This window comes from Chiloscyllium plagiosum, chromosome 2 (genome assembly GCF_004010195.1).
Source record: "Chiloscyllium plagiosum isolate BGI_BamShark_2017 chromosome 2, ASM401019v2, whole genome shotgun sequence".
Lineage (NCBI taxonomy): Eukaryota > Metazoa > Chordata > Chondrichthyes > Orectolobiformes > Hemiscylliidae > Chiloscyllium > Chiloscyllium plagiosum.
Window position 1 is genome coordinate 121,126,324 of NC_057711.1, and position 12,561 is coordinate 121,138,884.

General features: G+C 40.1%; 1 protein-coding gene across 1 annotated transcript in view; it reads left to right on the forward strand.

Moving 5' to 3' along the window:
• LOC122563656 (endophilin-A1-like) overlaps positions 1-12,561 on the forward strand; it is a 162,927-nt gene that overhangs the window by 62,509 nt on the left and 87,857 nt on the right. The gene's annotated exons all lie outside the window — the stretch shown is intronic.

Genomic DNA, 12,561 nt, shown 5'->3' on the forward strand with positions numbered 1-12,561 from the left:
AAGATTTGCTTTCCCAAATTGCAGCACCTCACATTTATCTAAATTAAACTCCATCTGCCACTTCTCAGCCCATTGGCCCATCTGATCAAGATCCCATTGTAATCTGAGGTAACCTTCTTCGCTGTCCGTTACACCTTCAATTTTGGTGTCATCTGTAAACATACTAACTATATCTCCTGTGTTCGTACTCCAAATCATTATATATAAAAGATGACTTGAAAGTGTTCAGAAAAGATTTCCAAGGATGTTGCCACTGTTGGAGGATTTGAGTTATAGGGAGAAAATGAATAGACTGGGGCTGTTTTCCCTGGATCATCAGAGGCTGAGGAGTGACCTTATAGAGGTTTATAAAATCATGAGGGGCATGGATAGGATAAATAGACAAGGTCTTTTCCCTGGGATGGGTGAGTTCAGAACTAGAAGGCATAGGTTTAGAGTGAGAGGGGAAAGATATAAAAGGGACCTAAGGGGCACCATTTTCACACACAGTGGTGCATTTATGGAATGAGCTGCCAGAGGAAGTGGTGGAGGCTGGTGCAATTACAACATTTAAAAGGCATCTGGATGGGTATATGAATAGGAAGGGTTTAGAGCTATATGGGCCAAGTGCTGGCAAATCAGACTAATTAGGTTGGGATATCTGGTCGGCATGGACGAGTTAGACTTTTGGGTCTGTTTCCGCGCTGTACCTCTCTATGACTCTGTGACTCTATTTTGCATATATTTGATTAATGGCATTTTGTTCTGGTGAATTCCTGAATTGTCTGTTGTTTCATGTTGACTTTTAGCATCTGTTAAATTAATGACTAATGGTTTGTTAATGTCATTAGTTCTAATCTCTGGGGAACATTTGTATATGGTCTTGAACACATGAGGATTATCTCCCATATTGTCTCACTCAATGTTTTTCCCATTGGGACACTTAATTAACCGATGACAATACAAAAAGAAGCTATTACTCATCAATGTAGTATCATGTTCCTTCAACCTAGCATGATTGAAGCACATTATTGCATCGTACTATAGATAATACGCTGTAGATATTTAAGAATACTGTAATCCACTTTTGAAAGCCATTTTTTCAGTCATTCTGTGATGTATACAGAGGAATAATCTTTTTTGTGCTTGCTGTTTGAGAGCTGGGATTGGTTTGGTCCTTTCTGCATCACTCATCATTCCAATATTGATGTCTGTGCCTTTATTTACTCAACCCTAAAATCTCTGGAAAGCCACTTAAAACTCTTTGTAGTTACAACACTGTATTCTTCATTCTGTTCTATTATTCTGATGTGCTTACATAGATTTGCCTGTGTAGCATGCAAAACCATACCTTTCACTGTATCTGACAATATGTGGTGTATCTGACAATAATAAATCAAATAAACCTTACGACCTCACTTGCCTCTTTTTGGGATGCATCTTAAAATCCAACCAATCTCATGCCCTAATATCTCCTATATTGCTCTGTATCAAATTTTGTTTCATAATAATGCAGTAATATTTAGCTAACTCACATTGCAATGACCATAATTATTTCATTAATGAAGTTCTGCATGTAAATTCTAACTATTCAGTATTTCCTTGAGCACTGTGTGATAATTATACTGTTGAAAGGAGATTAGAAGTGGAAGCTTTTCGTCTTGCAGTTATTGAACCAAGAATTCAAGAAGTAGACTTGCAATAAGAGGTGGAGCATGCTGTGGTTCTGTTCGCCGAGCTGGAAGTTTTTGTTGCAAACGTTTCGTCTCCTGTCTAGGTGACATCCTCAGTGCTTGGGAGCCTCCTGTGAAGCGCTTCTGTGGTGTTTCCTCCGGCATTTATAGTGGCCTGTCCCTGCCGCTTCCGGTTGTCAGTTTCAGCTGTCCGCTGTAGTGGCCGGTATATTGGGTCCAGGTCTATGTGTTTGTTGATGGAGCATGCAGGGCTGAGATGATGCTTATCAAAATTATTCTGCATGCTAATGATACCCTGATCAAACTGTCACTCAGGATTTCATTAAAAAACTCAAAGGACAAACATCCAGACTGTTGCCCTGGTCTACATCAGATTTACCTGCAAGGAGAAGATGTCTCAAAAAGTGAACAGGTGAAGCTAACTCTCTCGCACTGCTGCTATGAAGTAAAGTAGTTTTCCCTGGCTGCCATCCAGCCAAAAAGATGTATTTTCTACCATACAAATGAGTAATATGATATGAATTTTAATATTGATATGTTGGCAAGTATGTAGGCTCTGTTTCAGCAACTGGCACACCCTGTAAAGTTCCATGTCCCATTGACCATTCTAAGCTGTCAGCATGCCACTTGTGCTTAACCAGCCCATGCTTGCAAGCCTCAAAACTTATACCCATCATTAGATGTGGTTCCGATATTGAAAATAATTTCTCACATATTCTAGACTTTGCTAAGAGTTGCACCAGAATTCAGTTTGTTCATCAGATAGTGTGATGCACTTGAGTGTGCTAGATACATGCTGAAAATGTGTTCTGGTCTGGGGGGAAGGTAGCTGAGAGTGCGATAGGTCGATTGAAGGTGGGGGAGAAGGTGATAGGTCGGAGAAGAGGTTGGAGCGGATAAGTAGGCTGAATCATTGATTCTTCTGTTCCTTGGATGTTGCCTGACCAGCTGCGCTTTTCCAGCAACACATTTTCAGCTCTGATCTCCAGCATCTGCAGCCCTCACTTTCTCCTGTGCTAGATACATGCATAATCTCCTGCATAGATATTCAGGTCACTGTTTGATTGAAGCTAAAGGAATTTGTACATAGATTGAACTTTTTTCAAAAAGAGGGGTTATGAAGACAGCCAAATTCTGCTGCATCCCCATGGGAATACCCTGACCAATAAGGAATCTACTTGCCTGGTAGGAGAATTAAGATTTACGGTAAACTGCTCTTGCTGTGTTACTATGCCAATTATGGTTGAGTTGAAAAGGTGTGGTGCTGGAAAAGCACAGCAGGTCCGGCAGCATCTAAGGAGCAGGGGAGTTGATGTTTCGGGCATTGGCCCTTCATCAGGAATGTGGGGTGGAAGGGGGCTGAGAGATAAATAGGAGGGTGCGGGTGGGACTGGTGCTGGGTGGGTGTGGTTGGTGAACGTAGCTGGAAAGGCAATAGGTAGATGCAGGTGATGGGGTAATTGTGATAGGTTGGTGGGGAGCATGGAGAATATAGGCGGGATGGAACCTGGACAGGTAGGTCAGATGAAGAGGGCAGTGCTGAGTTAGGGGGGGTGAGGTCGGGGGAAGAGAGATTTGGACTTCACTAGATTCCAAATCTCTTACTCTAAGCTTGAACGCAAAGTTTAAGTCCCACCTGCTCCAGAGATGTGTAACAACATTTCTGAACGAGTTGATTTAGAAAATATCAATAACCAATGTTGCGAGATTGTAAATAGTACGGGAGATGTCATATAGCCTGACTTAACAGTAGTCCAGATGTTGAAAGCACTGGTTTCGGATCTCACATTCAAGGTGGAGAAATCTGTTCAAGAATGACACCAGAAACTTTTAATTGGTTTGGATCTATCAATGAATGTATATGATTCAATTGTTTTTTTCGCCAGCGATCTTACTGTCAACAAACATCTCTGCAATACTGCAATGGATGAATGATATGATTTGGAGATAGCACCCCTGACATTGGGGCAGTCCCTCATTTCTGCACTGCAGTGTCAGACTTGATTTTTAAAATAAAACAAAAGAACTGTGGATGCTGGATATCAAAAATAAAACAGAAATTGCTGGAAAATCTGCAGGTCTGGCAGCATCTGTGGAGAGGAATCACAGTTAACTTTTCGGATCCAGTGACCCTTTTCCACAAATTTTGAGGTTTTTTTTTGCATGCCCTGAAAAAATCCAAGGCAAGAGTGCTTCTACCTAAGCCATGACTATGTGAAATATCTGTTTTGACTTGGATCATTTACTTTCCTAACGCCTAAAGTTTTCATTGCTTTCTGTTTAGCTATATTACTGACCATTTGAGAAGTAAGTATCAAACCTATTTGTGTTGATAAATCAAACTGATGTTAAACTCACTTAACATTATCTAATTTAATTTTTTCACATCTACCACTTAAGGATATTGTCGCCATTAAGACTGCAGTCCCTTAAATCTTTAATGCTTTACAAAGGCCTGACTTCTGAAGAGTGAGAAGTCACAAACCAATCTGTTCACTGTATTTAACTTAGTAAACTCAAGTCACAGGTAACAAAGTGTAGGATAAATGATAATGATAGAGCATGGAATCAGAATAGATACTACTGGTTTAAAACAAGTAGCAGCATAACTACAATGGGGTCAAGTGGCTTTCTTGTCTACTGATGTTTGTGTAATTTCTGATTTGGAGATGCCGGTGTACAAAGTTTAAAAATCACACAACACCAGGTTACAGTCCAACAGGATTAATTGGAAGCACTAGCTTTCGGAGCACCGCTCCTTCAACTGATATAACTATAACCTGGTATTGTGTGATTTTTAACTGTGTAATTTCTGTGCTTTGCTGCTATTGAGTTAGTGCAAATTCTGAGCTTCCTTGCATAGAAAGTCTGAATTGATGCTGGCTGCAATGCTGCTTATGAACATGGATACATTAAAAGTGAACACTAAAGACTAGACATTGAACACTACAGCTGCCTAGCGGTGGCATATTGAGAGGCAAAGAGAGATAAATGCCCTTTCTTCCACACCCACACATATCCATTTTGAATCTCCAGTTTTTTATTTTGTAACCTAGGCAACAATTACTGACTCTTCCATTTCTAATTTTTGTTTTGCATCAATGGAAACAGAATTCCAGCTGAACTTCATTAATATTTATATGGAATGCCTTATGATGCATTCTGCTTTCTGAGGTGGGGGTGGACGGTGCTGTGCATGTCTCCAAACTGTGGTCTACCAGAGCAATTTCCATCAAATTTCTGTGTTTTGATCTAATCTGCCTACGAGGTTGACACCAGTAAATGTTTCCTACAAATAATGACACTTCATTTTGTAAGGTAATTGAAGTTGTTGTGAGTACGCCAATATTTGAAAATGGTGCCCACATTAAATGTTTAAATGTAGGGGCATATACACTTTTTACTGTCAGAGAACTGAATTGATTTAGGAACAGGATGGAAATTATTTATGACTTTGAAAATAGTTTCACACTGTGGATTTTAAGAGATCTGCAGTCTTGGCTTTTTTTTTTGCTTTTTTTATTTGATCAAGCCTTTTTTTTTGTTCCTTTCTAAAACTCCAAAGATACTATACTACCTCCTGTTGCTCCAGTAGGTGTAATAACAATGAAATGTGACCAGGAAAGTGTAATGTAGAATGTGTTGCATGCATTCTGTGTAATACTTACAGGAAGTGACACTTAAAGAACACTTTAATGTAGACATTCGCCCAGTAGAGATGCACATTCAGGCAACATACTTGGTAAGGCCACCAAAAAGACTAACAGTTGCTTTTGGCATGTATTAGTTTGATTGCAGTTGAGAGTGTGGTGCTGGAAAAACACAGATGGTCAGGCAGCATCCAGGGAGCAGGAGAATCGATGTTTCAGGCTTAAGCCCTTCATTAGGAATGAAGCTTGTGGGCCAAGGGGGTGGAGAGATAAATGGGAGGGGTGGGTCTGGGGGGAAGGTAGCTGAGAGTGCGATAGATCGATTGGAGGTGGGGGAGAAGGTGGTAGGTCGGAGAAGAGGTTGGAGCGGATAAGTGGACCGAATCATTGATTCTCCTGCTCCTTGGATGCTGCCTGACCTGCTGTGCTTTTCCAGCACCACATTCTCGACTCTGATCTCCAGCATTTGCAGTCCTTACTTTCTCCTTAGTTTGATTACAGATAGATTTGGATGTCTCAGCTTTCAGAATCCAGAACTGGTTAAAACATTTAAAGAGGTGCCAGTGTGTTAAGAATTTTAATGCTGGACATCGAGGCTTCTCAAGTAAAATACCCACTAATTAACCTTTTATTCTCAGACAAGAGGAAAATCATTACAGACCACTGTAAAAACCCTATAATACTAAATACAATCAAGGCTTGGAATATAATGCGGCAAAATGAGGGCAATTCACATAAAACATCCCCCTATGCACCGATAGTGGGAGCATGGGGATTCCAACCGGGGTTAACAGATGCCACTTTTAAACTCTGGAGATCCAGGGGTATCTCATGCCTAGGGGATCTATTTAAGGATGGGGTCCTGATGTCTTTCGGACAGCTGCGTCAGAAATTCGGATTACCCAATGGAGACCTCTTTCGATACTTCCAAATTAGAGATTATATACAGAAGAAGACTACGTTATTAGATAGTCTTTATAAATCCGATAGAGAATGTAGTGTCCTACGACCAGTGGGGGTATCTTCCGTCAGTAATATTTATCATTTACTACATGATGAAGTATCGGGAGATATGGATAATCTGCTTAAAACATGGGATCAGGATCTGGGACTAGAAATCTCCACAGAAACGTGGAATGATATCTGGGAAAATGCTAGAACCCAGGCTATCCAGCTGAAGATACTTCATAGGGCCCATATAGCACCGGTTCGACTGGCAAAATTTAAGGCAGGAGCATCTCCAATGTGTCCTAAATGCAAAATAGAGATGGGCACTCTTTAATTATGGAATGTGTTCCCCTTGACTTCCTTACAAATATGGTGCACCGAAAGACCGAATTATTTTATAAAATATGGCAGCCCTTTTTGAATTACATAAATACAGATATTTCGGCTATCCTAACAAGGGCTTTTATTTAATTGCGATTACAAACCTGGCTGTTCCGGGGCTCCTTGGGGGAGGAATCCCGCACGAATACGGGTTTTATTATATCTGATGTTAACACATCCCGAGCATGTAAGAGACTTAAATATACACCCTGGTTAGTTGTAGGTTAGATTAGTAGATAGTTGAGTTTTTTTTTTTTCTTTTTTTTTCTCTTTTCGGTTTTTTTTGTTGTTTTGTTTTTTTTGTTTTTTTTTGTTAAATTTTGGCTATTGTATATTTGAGCTAATTGTATAACAATGTTTATATCTGAGAGTTTTGTTTATTTTTGTAAACTTGTAAAAATGTTAAATTTCTAATAAAAATTTCTATATATAAAAAAAGAATTTTAATGCTCTGCTTCGAATGTTGACATGAAAATTGGATAATTTAGATAAGGGTAATTACATGGGAATAAGGGCAAGGTTCGTAGGTTCTTTGCTGTACAACTCTATGTCTCTATCACCCTCACCTTGACCTCCCTCCACCTATTGCAATTCCAACGCCCCTCCCCCAAGTCCCTCCTCCCTACCTTTTATCTTAGCCTGCTGGACACACTTTCCTCATTCCTGAAGAAGGGCTTATGCCCGAAACGTCGATTCTCCTGTTCCTTGGATGCTGCCTGATCTGCGTTTTTCCAGCAACACATTTTCAGCATAGAACCTTCAGTCCAACTCATCCATGTTAACCAGATATCCTAAATTAATGTAGTCCCATTTGTCAGCATTTGGCCCATACCCCTCTAAATCCTTCCTCTTCACATATCCATCCAGATACAAGTTAAATGTTATAAATATACCAGCCTTCACCACTTCCTCTGGCAGCGCGTTCCATTCGCACACCGTCCTCTGCATGAAAATGTTGCCCCTTATGTCCCTTTTATATCTGACTGAAGTGAGAAAAGATTATCAGAAATAATGGTTGATCAACCATGTCAGATGTTCAACGATGTTCAAGAAAATAGTTCATGACTGACAACAAAGATATGCCACAGGGAGGAAGGTTGATCCTCAGAGGGATATTAATCAGCCATAATTAACCAGGGAATTGAAGAATCGTATCAAATTGAAACCAAAAAAACAGACAATGTGACAAAGATTTGTGGTAAAACAGAGGACTTGGAAAGTATTTAAAGCCATCAAAAGATGGCCAAAGAACAAAATAGAGAGAAAAATGATCTGAGGGTAATTGTGTCGAATGATGGAAGTGAATGATCTATTATTAAGTGGGGAGAATGGCACAAGTTTACAGAGAGATGTAGGCAGGTTAACAAGTTGGTAAAAACTTGGGCACATGGAATATAATGTGGAAAAATGCAAGGTTATGTTCTATGGAAGGAAGCACAGAGGAGCTGAATATTATTGAAATAGGGAAAAACTGCAGAAAGGTGCAACAGAGAGTGATTTGTTGTTTCTAGTGTGTGAATAAAAAAAATGCGAGCATCCACGCTCGGTAGATAATTGGGAAGAATTCAAAGTGTGGCACTGGAAAAGCACAGCAGGTTAGACAGCATCCAACGAGCAGTAGAGTCAATGTTATGGGCATAAGCCCTTCATCAAGAATGTCAAGAGGGTGAGGGTGAGGAGAGAAGCGGGCTAAGAGATAAATAGGAGGGTGGGGATGGGAGTGGGGAGAAGGTAACTGGGAGGTGATAGGTAGATAAGTCAGAGTGTATAAGTCAGGAGGATGGACAGGTAGCACAGTTCAAGAAGGGCTGTGTTGGGTATGATCTGGGATGAGGTTGGGGGAGGGAAGATTGGGAACTTTCTCCAAGATAATAGGGAAGGCAAATGTTACATTGGCTTTTATTTCAAAGGGAATGGAGTATGAAAATAGGGAAGTTTTGCTAAAACTGTGCAAAGTACTCCTCATACCACACCAAAAACAGAACTTGCTAGAAAACTCTACAGCTCTGCCAGCATCTGTAGAGAGAAAAACTGTTAATATTTTGGGGCCAGAAGACCTTTCTTCAGAACTAATAATACCATATCTCGACTACTGCGAACAATTTATTTTCTTCATGGCAGAGGGGCATTGCTGACTGATCCAGCATTTGTTGGCTGTCCTTAGTTACCCTCGAAGATGTGATGAGTTGCTGCCTTGAATCATTGCCATCCATTTGGTGTAGGTAGACCCACATTGCTGTTAGATAAGGTAACAGAAAATCCCTCCCTAAGGAAAGATATGCTGGCATAGGAGGCAGTCCAGAAAAGGTTCCCAAGGTTGATCCTGGGTAGGGAGCGATTGTCTTCTGATGAGTGGTGTGCAAGTTGAGTCTGTACTCATTGGAGCTTAGAAGAATATGATGAGATCACATTGAAACACGAAACTTCTAGGGGGCTTGCCAGAGCAGATGTGAAAAGATTGTTTCCTCTTGGGGGAGAGTCTAGGACCAGTGGGCTCAAAGTAAGGGGTTGCAAATATAAGTCAAGGTGTGGCACTGGAAAAGCATAGCAGGTCAGGCAGTATCCGAGGATAAGGACTGTTTCGGGCATAAGCCCTTTGCCTGGAAGGTATTTCTTCTGAGGTTTGTGAAATTGTGCGATTCTTCTCTGCAGAGGACTGTAAAGGTGAGGTTATTGGATAGAGTTAAGTCCTAAGGATTTTAAATCCAGAGAATTAAGGGTTATGGCAACAATGCAGGAAATAATGTTGGACCTGGAGTTTGGTTGTGGTTAAAGAGTTTATGGAATCCTAGTGTTCTTATTGAACTGAAGGAATCTGTTCAGATTGCTGTGTCCATAACACATCTTTGCAAGAATAACTCATCTCACTATTTTCATATCCCCTGGTACTTTCCAAACAGTCCTGCAAATGTTGCATGAGGTAAATTGTCCAATTTTCTTTTGACTCAATGTAATCTGCTTCCACCACACTCAGTCAGTGCATTGCTTTTGTGTATTATTTATAAACCAGAGATTCTGTATCTTTTATTGATTATTTTCTCCATTGGCTCAGCTTTCTTTAATCATTTGTGCCTTAGAACGCTATGTTCCCTTTTCTTTCTGCACTCCCCTTAGAATTGCATCCTTTGTTATACTGCCTGTCTGTATTCTTCCTATACCATATAAATCACCTTCATACTGCTCCAGATTAAATTTCATCTGGGAGTAGACTGCCCATTACATCAGCTTGTCCGTCCTGGAAGTTTTCACTATTCACACAGTTCGAAGTACTTCTCAGTTTTGACAATATCTGCAAATTTTGATATCTTGCCCTGTATACCCAATTATACGCCATTAATATACATCTGTCAACAGAAGCATGTGTACTGACAATGAGCCCAATTAATTCCCATTGCCTGAAAGATGTTCACTGCTGCTTTATTCTATTATGATTCTTGTAAAGACCAACAACGTACTGAAAAATAAATTTGAACTTTCTGTTAATAGCTGAAGGTATGACACAAGATTCCTTGTTTTAAGACTGTTACTGTTGCACGCAAACCACAAGCATTGACTAAACTGAATTTGTGTAGGTAAGTATTTTTAAAATTACTGATCAAAATTTCCCCCTTTTTACTTTTCACAAGACTGAGAATCCCATTTAACAATTGGGCGGAGACAGTGGAGCAATGATAGTGTCACTGGATGAGTAATACAGTATGTCAGGCTAATTCACTGTGGTCAACAAATAAAACTACATTATAGCAGTTGGTGAAATTTAAATTTCAATAATAAATCTGAAATTGAAAGTTAGTCTCAGCAATGATGAACATGAATCTACAACTGAATGTTATAAAATCCTAAAGCCAAAGGGCCTGAAGAGAAATCCCAAAGAAAACTGTATTCTGTATATTTTCACACTTAAATTGTGATTCTTTTAAATACAGCACCCTCATTGGACTCCTGAAATGGCTGAGGCTGATCACACGCGCATATTTCCAGAAGCTTCTGAATTTCCTGCATTGTATGGGCATTTCAGCTAAAGCTGAGACCCAAAAGCCATGGAGTGAGTCATCTATCTACAGTTATTAATTTAAAACAGGTGCTAGTCCTTTTGAAAAAAACATTCATTCATGGTATGTGGACATTATTGGCTAGATCAGCACTTTCTGCCTATCACTACCTTGAAGGTGCTGCAGTTGCCACCTTAATCCACTGCAGTCCACGTGCTGTAGGTACACTCTCAATGTAGGGAGTGAGTGCCAGGATCTTGACTCAGCACTGAAGCGACACTTTCAAGTCAGGATAGTATGTGGCTTAGAGGAAACCTTGTGTTCCCATGTACCTGCATCTGTTGTCATTTCAGATGGAAATGCTCAGGGGTTCGAAGTTCTGCCTAAATTATGTTTGCAAGCCATGCAGTAAATCTGTTACACAATGCTAGTATCTTTCTATAAAGCAGCTGACTCAACATTGATAGAAACATAACTTAGACATTTTTCAATCAATCTGGTCAGAGATGTTATTGCACACCTCCTGGAGCAGGTGGGATTTGTACCTAAGCAGGGATACAATCACTGTGCCATAAGAGTCTCTTAACTTAGACATTTCATCTTGTGTAATCTAATTCTGGGCACATTACTTCACACACATCTAATTTAGAAATTCAAGTTATCAGAACTGCTTGATCTCTGTAAATGCCCCTTGTCACCCAGCTGTCTCTGAGCTCAGTAAATAGGACATGAGGCTAATATCCATAATGTGAATTTTACTGTATGAAAGCTGGGAACTAAAACAGTGATGGATTTTATTATTGCCATCTACTTTATTTTACTTATTTAAAAACATGCTGATTTGTTCAGATGAGTAACCGTGATGTTATATCATGCTGGTGGAGGAATTAAATCAATGCCCACTGTGTTAACCTTATTGTAAAACTCCAGGTGATGGATAAAGAAGATCAGGAATGATACAATTTTCTTTGCACGTGCCAAACATGGAGGGTAACATGTCCAGTATTTGCACAATCGCAGGCTTTGGAGATATAACTTGAAAAAGTTCCAAAAAGATGTTGAAAGTTTATTTGATATTTTTGTGTGAAATGGTTATTATGAAGAATTAATTCTTGCTTAAAATATATACAAATCTCTTCCTATTCCCTTTAAACTCAACATTGACTGCTTACTTCAATACGATTCTCCTCATTTCTTTACAGTGGCATTATGATAAAAAAATGAGGAGAGTTGAGGTTGTCTGTATGTTACATTGAATAAAAATGTTATAGGCTTTACTGGTTTAGACAGTGAATATTGAGGTGATGGATTCTTTTCCCAGTCTGTGTTGTATTGTGTTATATAAAGGCACTTGGGTGTCATAGAGTCAGAGATGTACAGCATGGAAACAGACCCTTCGGTCCAACCCGTCCATGCCGACCAGATATCCCAACCCAATCTAGTCCCCCTGCCAGCACCTGGCCCATATTCCTCCAAACTCTTCCTATTCATATACCCATCCAAATGCCTCTTAAATGTTGCAATTGTTCCAGCCTCCACTACATCCTCTGGCATTCCATTTACGTACCACCCTCTGTGTGAAAAAGTTGCCCCTTAGGTCTCTTTTATATCTTTCCCCTCTCACCCTAAACTTATGCCCTCTAGTTCTGGACTCCCCGACCCCAGGGAAAAGACTTTGCCTATTTATCCTATCCATGCCCCTCATAAATTTGTAAACCTCTATAAGGTCATCCCTCAGCCTCCGACACTCCAGGGAAAACAGCCCCAGCCTGTTCAGCCTCTCCCTGTAGCTCAGATCCTCCAATCCTGGCCACATCCTTGTAAATCTTTTCTGAATCTTTTCAAGTTTCACAACATCTTTCCGATAGGAAGGAGACCAGAATTGCACGCAATATTCCAACAGTGGCCTAACCAATG